The sequence below is a fragment of the Panthera uncia genome, chromosome A2, assembly GCF_023721935.1.
Source record: "Panthera uncia isolate 11264 chromosome A2, Puncia_PCG_1.0, whole genome shotgun sequence".
NCBI lineage: Eukaryota > Metazoa > Chordata > Mammalia > Carnivora > Felidae > Panthera > Panthera uncia.
This window is the reverse complement of record NC_064816.1, coordinates 84,328,698-84,338,132: the sequence shown is the minus strand read 5'-3', so window position 1 is coordinate 84,338,132 and position 9,435 is coordinate 84,328,698.

Below are 9,435 nucleotides of genomic sequence, written 5' to 3'. Positions count from 1 at the left end.
CCGATGCATAGGGGCACTTGTACCCCAATGTTTATAGCAGCACTCTCAACAATAGCCAAATTATGGAAAGAGCCTAAATGTCCATCAACTGATGAATGGATAAAGAAATTGTGGTTTATATACACAATGGAATACTACGTGGCAATGAGAAAGAACGAAATATGGCCTTTTGTAGCAACGTGGATGGAAGTGGAAAGTGTGATGCTAAGTGAAATAAGCCATACAGAGAAAGACAGATACCATATGTTTTCACTCTTATGTGGATCCTGAGAAACTTAAGAGAAGATCATGGGGGAGGGGAAAGAAAAAAAAAAGTTAGGGAGGGAACCAAACCATAAAAGATTCTTAAAAACTGAGAACAATCTGAGGGTTGATGGGGGGTGAGAGGGAGGGGGTGGGTGGGTGATGATGGGGGGTGAGAGGGAGGGAGGTATTGAGTAGGGCACCTGTTGGGATGAGCACTGGGTGTTGTATGGAAACCAATTTGACAATATGTTTCATATTAATAAAAATAAATATAAAATAAAATAAAATAAAATAAAATAAAATAAAATAAAATAAAATAAAATAAAAAGAATTTACGTTTCTCAAAAGGCACCCTAAAACTGTGTAATGGCAAGCCAGACTAGCAGATGGATGACTGTCCTTAAAGAATTCATACCAATCACTAGACAGGGGTAAAAAATTCATGAATAGGCACAATGTTGATACTGGGGGACGTTGTACAGAGGCAAAGAGTACATGGAAAATCTTGGTGTATTCTCAATTTTGCCGTGAACCTAAAAATGCTCTAAAAAATAAAGGCTATTAAAAAAATCATGAACAAGCATTTCACTGAGGAGGAAACAACAAGGACCTTAAATGTAGGAAAATTGCTTACTTTTGATAATGATTATAAATGTATAAATTCAGACTGCAATTAGCCACCATTTCCATTTATACCCAGTAGATTGGCAAAAATTATAGCTGATGATGCCAAGTGCTGGTGTGCATGTGAGTCAATAGAACTGTTTTACACAGCTGGTAAGTATGTTTATTGTAAAACACTTTGAAGGATAATTGGGCATGGCCTTGTAAAAATGAACATGTGTATTTTCCACTATTTTACTCTTTTACAGATGTGCCAGGATACAGTTATTTAGATGCTATTTATAATAGTTAAAACAACTCACATGTTCTTGGAAAAGGCAATTTATAAGCAAACTGTAGTATATAAACAATGGAATATTATGCAGACATTTTTGAAATTATTAAATGGAAATAAATGAAATATAACTATATGGAACAACATAGAATAATATTAACAACACTTGACAAAAGATATGAATACTAGCAGTCAGATAACCTTTTTCTTGATCTCAAAAGTAAACAAAATCTAACAATATGCAGGTTGTCCCTACATAAATAAAGTGATAAGATCATTTCAACAAACAAAAAGGAAAGAAATGATTAGCCCAAAATTCAGAATAGTGGTGGAATCTGAAGGTGAAGCAATTAAATGCAGTAAGGAAGCTCACACAGGTGAATGTAAGGGACTGGGAATGTTCTAGATCAAAAGATAGACTTTATTATCAGTTTCCTAGCTTCTGTGACTATACATATTTTCTCTTTCTTAAGGAACTCTGTTTAGTATGGAAGCATTTTACAGCATCCATTCATTGCAGCAATCAATTATCAGTAAAACAGACCAATATTTATAAAATGTGGAGGGATGGCAGGTTCATAGAACATGCTAGTTGCTTTGCAGTTTTACCTCCTCTAGATAACAGAGGCTTGTAATCAGTTGACTAAACAAGGAATTTATTTATCAAAATATTAAATCCAAGCTAAACAGCATTCAACCCTAAAACATACTGCATCTCAATATAGGAATAAAAGAATCAGTACATTTTCTTTTCTCAACTTTAGTCTTTCTAGGAAAAAATATAATAGTGATCAGGAGAAACTTTTGTTCAGAACTACAACAAAGCATTCAAGGCCTAAATTTGAACTTTGAACCGTTTTACTCCAGTGGTGAGAGTCCGTGCTAAATTGGGTACCACGTGTGATTCCGGTTCATCTTATCACAGACTCTTGTCTCCTCTTTTGTGGGTGGATGACCTTGCAGTGTCTTACTTCCCTTGGCCCAGGTATGCTAAAAGCTGGACGATTAAACTACAGTTTACATACCTAATGGGAAAAATAGACTTTATAAAACAGTAGTCATTCCCAGGTCATCTCTGCCCTGGCTAGCTCTTCCAGGAGAATACTATAGATTAGAAAAGAGCTAGGCTAATAGGAGGCTCTTCAGTGTGCTAGGAATTAAAACAAAGACAACGTGAGCTAAGTCAACTGAAGTATGGGCTTTCATAAATACATTATATGTATATTAGTATATCACTACTCCAGGACATTTTGCCAAGACACTGGAGTACTCTTTTACCATCATTAAAAAGTAGTTGAACTTGATTTAGAGCTGAGCTGATCTGTGTTCCACCAGAGTATCTGTAATATTTATGTTTACAAACCAGCAGAATGAATGAATCACTGAATGAATCAATGAATCAATGAAATTTGAGAAATAGCTGAAAATAAGAAGCCTATACTTCCTCTGATTTATAGGGAAATATCCTCCTCACATACCGAGGCAAAAGGTGTCTCTCTTACCCTGACTGTAAAGTACTCCTTTTATAACATTTCATTCCAGCAGAAGGCCTTGCTGACCATTGTGAAGCAATCTTGCAACTGCACAAGAACTGTGAGTTATAAAAATACTTAAGCGTTTTCTGCAAAAGCCACCTGACCGGAGTGTAGAAAATGTCATTAAAATAGATTGAGCTACCCTCCCTCCTCATCTGTGGGCATGTCAGTACACATCATATAAGCAGTAGACCTGGAAATAGGCAAATAACCGAGTGTGCATGTTCAGGCAATTCTTCCTTCTCAACAGGGCAAGTGTTAGGTATACAAAGAAGTGTTAATAAGACCACACCAAATACAACAGGTTTACATAAGTAAAATACAAACTCAAGGGTTAAAACCTTGTCAGTTTAGAGCTTGGCACATCAGAAACATTGTGTATAAAATCAGGCAAACTCACCTTGTCCTGACACAGTTATAAGTGCAACATTTGAAAAATCAGTTAAGCACTAAAAATGAAACGAAAAAAAAATCGGTAATAATTTTGTCCAAACTAAAATGAAAAAAAAAAAAAAGATGCAGAATTCTGAAATATAATCTGATTCCCAAAGAAATGTATTTTCTCTATTGTCTTAATATTTCACACAGCTATTAGATTCATGTTTGAAATGTGAATGTCATTTGCTTCCTCTCTGTATGACCAAGGGTAATTGGTATTCAGTGTATTGATATGCCCCGATTCGAGAGACCCCCCCCCGAAAACAAACCACCAGAGTCCAGAGTCAAAGCCAAGCGGCAAGGGTCGTTTATTGCAGGTTCGAACCTGGTCCTCCGCGCACTCGTTGCTGGTGACGCTAAGAGGCCCCGAGCGAGGATCTTACAGCTTCTTTTATAGACAGGCACAAACAAGTTAGGGACTTTTTTTGCGGTTACAGAGCTGTTATTGGTTGACATTTAAATTTGAACACTCAGCAGAACTTGATTGGTTCCCGCCTTTTTTTCAAACCACTCAGCAGAACTTGATTGGTTCCCGCCTTTAGGTCAGACCACAACTGGGCACGCCCTGGCTGGTTCTGGGAATGGTGGGGGGGAGGGGGGGGAGAGGTGTTTTCTTTGCAGTTGTGAGTACATCTGGTAATTTTTCTCTTAGTCTCTCAGTATGTTTCAGCATTGCAACTAAGGACACACTAACTGTTACAGCAGGTTAGACTACAGACTCTTGCCACCTCCTTTTTTTCCTTTTTTTCTCCTTCTTCTCAAAGGCACATTAAAGTCCTCTAGCCAAAGAAAAACAACAACAACAACAACAACAACAACAACTTCTTGCATTAAGAACACCAGATAGGACTTCTGAATTATGTCTGGGGGCCACTTTGAACAGCTAAACCACCAACAAAAAGCACAAAAATGCAGGGGTGGGGGAGTGGCAATAACTAGACCATGAAAAGGATACTTGTTTAAAGAATGTGAACTGAAAAAGACAGAGCATGGCCTATTTCCACCTCAGTGGGGAAAATGCACATTGGGCTGCTCACATTTGAAGTCTGCAAATGACTGCAAAGGCACACCCCTAGTATTAATGTGGGGTGATATATAAATAAATTGTGATAAGTAGGTAAATTTGCAAACTGGTGTCCTTGAATACTGATGATTGTATTTATTCTAATTCCATTGCTTGGAGTCAAACAGTACAAGCCTAAATCCTCCTTGCATATTAACCCTCCCCATGTGTGAAGATAAAGTAATAGTTAACATTTGTTTAGCATTTGACAGGTGTCAACCCCCTTTTCACAGGACTTATATTTACCCATTGTTTCCTTATAACAGTTGTATGAAGTAGAAATATCAAGATCATCTCTATTTTTATTTTTATTTTTTTTAATGTTTATTTATTTTTGAGAGAGAGGAACAGAGTGTGAGCCAGGGAGAGGCAGAGAGAGAAGGAGACACAGAATCTAAAGCAGGCTCCAGGCTCTAGGCTGTCAGCACAGAGCCTGGGGCTCGAACCCAGAAGCTGTGAGATTGTGACCTGAGCTGAAGTCAGACACTTAACCGACCAAGCCACCTAAGCGCCCACATCATCTCTATTTTTAAAAGAAGCCAACAAAAACAGAGAAGTTCCATTATTTGGCCAAGTTACACAGTCAGTAAGTGGCATAGATGGAATTAAATGCAGGCTGCCTGGCCCCAGGCTTGTCCAGTTAACCACTGTGCAGTACAGCTCACACAGTAACTGCCCCACTTTCCCTGCTGCCAAAATGTCCTGAACATGCCCAGTGGCTTGGTCTCAAGTAATCCATGATTTGATAGGCTTTACCTCTGAATCAAGTTAAAGTGCAGAAAATTCTGTGCTATATAATATGATCTTGGATCATTGGAGGAATTCTTTTCACACTATTTGTCCTGGGCTTTCACTGTGCGACAATGTAGATAGCATATGGAACCTGTTACTTTATTTTTTGGAGAGGTGTTTTTGAGGACGTTGTTTTCATTACTACTCCGTATTTGCCACATGAAGAGCCATATGAGTCATTGTTCTCAGGACTACCGCCATGAAGAGCCTAAGTAATTTGCATGTACTGTTTTTTTTGTTTTTTGTTTTTTTTTTTTTTTGTCTTTTAGGATATGACTCAGATTAATAACCAAATTTTCTAAATGGATGCCAGGAAACCCTAGAATTGTAAAGACCATGTATCCACAACAACCCACACAGTCATTAAAAGTTGCATTTCTCTATAACCATTAGCTCCTTTAATACTCTACTTGCTCTTGACATTTTATTCTACTAAATTTCATTCTCTTATATATATTTATATAAGCTACCTGAAAACAGTTGTGGGATGAAACAGGGAAGATAAATCAATCAATCAATCAACCCATAAATTATTTTGATTTGGAGTTACCTCATTTTCCCTGTCATGGTCTTTTTTTTTTTTTTAAACTTTTAATTTATTTATTTTAGAGAGAGAGAGTGAGAGAGAAAGTATGAGCAGGGGAGGGGCAGAGAGAGAGGGAGACAGAGAATCCCAAGCAGACTCCTCACTGTCAGCACAGAGCCTGATGTGGGGTTTGAATTCATGAAGTGTGAGATCATGACTTGAGAGGATATCAAGAGTCAGATGCTTAGCCAACGGAGCCACCCAGGAGCCCATTTCTGTTACTGTCTTCTAATGCATTATAGCACGTGAACACAATTTGAAAAGTAGTATCCAGAACTAACTTTGAAATTCCACATGTACTCTAACCACACTCTTAGCCTTATTCCCATTTGCTTTGATCTACTTTGGTAAGAAGATATGTCGTTTGTGTCTAAGTTCTCTTAGCTCATTTTTTATGAGATTCGAGTATTTTATAAAAATTATAAGGATATATTTAGTAAATTCCTGTTTAGATAAGCATTTTATTGTTTTGCTTTTTGTTTTGTTATTTTTTTATGGAAGTATAATTAACATCTGTTATATTACTTTCAGGTGTACAGTATAACAGTTCAGCAATTCTGTACATTTTTCAGTGCTCATCGTAAGTGTACTCTTAATCCCCTTTATCTATTTCACCCACCCCCAACCAGCCTCCCCTCTGGCAACCACAAGTTTGTTCTCTGTATTTAAGAGTGTTTTTTTTATTTTTAAATAATTCTTCTCTAACTCTCTACCTTTGTGGTTTGATGGCTTTCTTTAGTGACATGCTTGGATTCCTCTCTCTTTATTTTTTTGTGTATCTCTTACAAGTGTTTGATTTTTGGTGACCATTAGGTTCGTGTATAATATCTTCTGCATATAGCAATCTATATTAACTTGATAATCACTTAAGTTTGAACCCATTCTAAAAGCACTAAAGTTTTACTTCCCATCCCATGTTTTATGTATGTGATGTCATAGTTCACATTCTTTTATTCTGTAAATATACTGACTGATTTTTATAGATATAATTGATTTTATTGCTTTTGTGCTTTAACTTCCATATTGGTTTTATAAGTGATTGATGTACTGCTTTTATTATGTTTGTATTTACCTGTGAAATTTTTTCCTTTCATAATTTTCTTACTTCTTATTATGGCCTTTTCTTTCCACTCAAAGAACTTCCTTTAACATTTCTTGTTGGGATGGTTTAGTGGTGATGAATTCTTTTAACTTTGTTTGTCTCAGAAAGTCTTTATCTACCCTTCTTTTCTGAATGATACTCTTAATAGAGTATTCTTGGTTGTAGGTTATTTTCCTTTTAGTACTTCGAATTTATCATGCCATTCTCTTCTGGCCTCCAAAGTTTCTACTGAAAAATCAGCTTATAGCCTTATGGGGTTTCCCTTATATGTAACTGTTTTCTTGTCCTTGCCGCTTTAAAAATTCTCTTTATTACTACTTTTTACCTTAATTATTGTGTGTCTTGTGTACCTCCTTTGTTGCATTTGTTGGGAGTGCTCTCTGTTCCTCCTTGATCTGAACATATGTTTCCTCCTCAGGTTAGGGAAGTTTTTTTCAAATAAATTTCTGCCTCTTTCTCTCTCTGTTCTCCTTCTGAGAGCCCTATAATGTGAATGTTATTACACTTGATGATGTCACTGAGTTCTCTTAACCTATTCTCATTTTTTTTTATTATTCTTTTTTCTTTTTGCTGTTCAGCTTGGTTGCTTTCTATCACTTTGTCTTCCAGCTCACTGATCTGTTCTTCTGTCTCCTCTAATCTATTAATTTCTTCTAATGTATTTTTTATTTCATTTATTGAGTTCTTTATCTTTGATTGGTTCTTTTTTATATTTTATATCTGTTTGTTGGGAGTCTCAATGATATCCTCCACTCTTAAGTCCAGTGAGTATCTTTAAGACTATTACTTTGAATTCACTATCAGGAATATTCATTATCTCCATTTATTTAGCCCTTTTGCTGTAGTTTTGTTCTGTTCTTTCATTTGGGTTTCATTCCTCTGTCTCCTCATTTTGTGTATAAGCACATTTTTAAAAATTAAAACCTATTGCAACACCATGTTTATTGTTTATATAATCAATAAATTTATCGACAGGCTCTTCAATTTATTTAAAATCTTAGGCAGATAAATCTAAACAGGGCCAAAGTGACCATATTTTCCAAGAATGAGTAGATGAATACATATGGGTGTGAGCTGTGTTATACTTGCATAGATAATGCTCCAAGGCACGAAAGAGCTCTTAGCTTTGTAAATGTTATGTCAGCCTAGCAACACCATCATATCAATTTAAATTAGAGAAATTAATACTAATTATGATTAAAGGATCTATTATTTTTGTTACAATTTTATTCTAGAGACATAGTTAAGTAATTTATTGTGTGTTATAGACTAGCATCAAAAAACTTTCAAAATTAAACATGATAGGAATGAAAAGGTGAAATTTACCTGTGAGCCTGAATATATCAGAACTTTAAAAGTAATTTTTAAAAAGGCATAAAGGAGCAAGGAGGAAGAGAGAATACATTACTGTCTGTCTCATGGGAGATATGATAAAGCATGTTGTAAAGTAAAATATGGTTTGATCTCTATATAAGTTAACTTTATTTTGTTCAGGGTAATTTAGGGCACCTGGCTGGCTCAGTCAATGGAGTGTGCAACTCTTGATCTTGGGGTGGACTCTGGGTTCGAGCAGGTATAGAGATTACTTAAAAATAAACTCTTAAAAGCAAAATTTATATCCCACGTTGAGACTTTTAAAATATTTTAAATATATTTATGTTAAGAAAAGTGGTTTCTGTTTATATTGCAATGGAGAATAATCCACATTTTATTTCCATTGTTATGGATATGATATTGAATATAGTTAAAGAGTAGATGTGGATTGATTTTTTTTAACTTTGGTAAGTGCATTTTGCAGGAGATAGGTAAGTAGATAGATAGAAAGACAGACATTTAGGAGATTATGTATTTGTGTCTAATCATTAATGTAAAAGGCAAAATCCTCATTCTTCCAGAGACCAAGAGGGGAAGTCTGACTAAGGGTAATACAAAATGAAAATATAGACTGAATTTTTCCAAGAATTTGCTGAATTTTAAAATTATACTTAAGATTATTACCAAGACAATGCTAAATTTTATTTAATTTTTATTATTTATTTACTTTATTATTTACTTTAATTATTTTTGGGGGTCTAGTAATTTTATTATTTAATTATTTATTTTTAATTTATTTTTAAGTTTTTGTTTTTTTTTTTTTTGAGAGAGAGAGAGAGACAGAGTGTGAGTGGGAGAGGGGCAGAGAGAGAGAGAGACAGAATCTAAAGCAGGCTCCAGGCTCTGAGCTGTTACTACGGAGCCTGATGCGGGGCTTGAACCCATGGACCATGAGATCATGATCTCAGACAAAGTCAGACACTTAACTGAGCCACCCAGACGCCCCTTAATTTTTTTTAATTTTAATTAAATACAATTTAGTTAACATATAGTGTAATAATAGTTTCAGGAGTAAGTGACTCATCACTTACAAATAACACCCAGTGCTCACCTCAAGTGCCCTCCTTAAGGCCGATCACCCATTTAGCCCATTATCCCCACCCTATACCCTCTAGCAACCCTCAGTTTGTTCTCTGTATTTGAGAGTCTCTTATGGTTTGGCAATGCTGAATTTAAAATACTCAAATTTAAGCAGGGAATGTAGGGGGAGACTAAACTTGATGTAAAGTGATAAGGAAGAAGAACTACACTATAATAACTAAAATATATTACTTTATAGAATGGATCATTATTGAAGAATTTTTATCTTGGTAAAAAATACACGTTTTGCCACCCAATAGTCCTGACATTTGTAAATGTAACTATATAAGTTAGTTTTTAATGCTACCGCACAAAGAAAAA